A 1,503-nucleotide genomic window follows, 5' to 3' on the forward strand; every position below is an offset into this window, starting at 1 on the left:
TTTTCAACAAACTCATGTATGTCACCTTGTAGAGGCAATGCAGGATGAGTTGCTACTCCACCAATAAATACTTCAGTAGGTAGACTGGGTTTTGGATAGCTCAGTAACAGATCACTTTCAGTTAAGAATAACTGAGCTTTTCGCAAGATGCTTTCAAATGGCATATCATCTTTGTCTGGGGCATATTCCTTGACACTCTTTGATGGGGGGAGCTAGTGGGGAAATGATATAAAAGCCATATGTTAAAATAGTGTTTTTAAGCTTTTGGAAAAATGTCATTTTATCAGAATATTGATAATCAATTATTGGAAACACAGCTGGATTCCAAGGAACTCTCCTCAAAGAAGGTGGTCCAACAAACAAACCCTGAAATAGAAATGGAATTGATAGCCTATATGGGACAATAGCTAAACACTGACTAAAGAAAGCAGAATCTACAATTGCCAAAGAGGCATTTAACTCTTTTATAGCATGGTACCAATCATTATCTAAGAGGAAGTTGTCACACATATTTTGTATTAGCTGTTTTATTTGAAGCCAGCTGCTTTCTTTCTTTCTTGAAAAGTATTGCATGGATAACTCAACAAATCTGCTTACATTTTGGTTTTCTTTAATAGGAATGAATTTAATACCATCTGTATTCTTGAAAGAAGTTATCAGTTTAGGTGGCAATGAGAAGTAACTAGTGTGGCCATATGAGTTCAATTTCATCGCTGTATAAAAGTGGTTTTGAACATGACTGAAACAGGGCATTGAAAGGAAAAGTATATTATCAGCTTTGCTTGGTTGGTTTATTGATAATAGACTTAAATAGAAGAAGCTGAGTTTGAATGTTCTCATTATGTTCATCTTTCTCACTGGATATTCTGTGACCTAAACAAAGAAATGAGTATCATGTTATGTACTGAATGACAATTATGTCCATAGCTGTACAAGAAACAAAATGCTCATCATCCGAGCTATAAATAAATATACATAAAAGCAATTCACAGTTCAAAACAGATGTAACATCAAGATATGAAAGTTATATCCATTAAAAGGAAATTGGTTAAAACAAAATGCAGCCTATAAGGAAATAATACTGTAAAAAGTACAAACCACCAAAATCTATATTAAAACTAGAAGCAATACAATTCACACACTTCTTCTGTAACATTTAAAGATGAAATAGAAAGTCCCTATAATGTAAATTAGAATTTTAAGAGAGAATGTTACTGATATAAATATAAACTGGACATTAATAGACAACGTTAGCCCTTTCATAAATGGTTCCAAGATATGCTCCCTGTGTACTGCAGAAAAATATTAGGAATATTCCTATTCAAAATGGAGACAAGTACCAACACTTTCACTTGGCAAGCTTGAACAACTGTGAAGATCTCTTCATGTGAAAACATTGGCAGCCCTGTTAGCCCACAAGTAAAGAAATTTATCCACCAATGCAGTGTTGATTACTCGTTCTCACTGTTTGATATTAACACACACACATATTTAGATATATAT

General features: G+C 33.4%; 1 pseudogene; it reads right to left on the bottom strand.

Moving 5' to 3' along the window:
- Positions 1–2: 2 nt before the first annotated feature.
- Positions 3–882, bottom strand: LOC128251425 (UDP-glucuronosyltransferase 3A1-like; annotated as a pseudogene).
- Between the last annotated feature and the right edge of the window lie 621 nt (positions 883–1,503).

Source organism: Octopus bimaculoides, unplaced genomic scaffold (genome assembly GCF_001194135.2).
Source record: "Octopus bimaculoides isolate UCB-OBI-ISO-001 unplaced genomic scaffold, ASM119413v2 Scaffold_207132, whole genome shotgun sequence".
Taxonomy (NCBI): domain Eukaryota; kingdom Metazoa; phylum Mollusca; class Cephalopoda; order Octopoda; family Octopodidae; genus Octopus; species Octopus bimaculoides.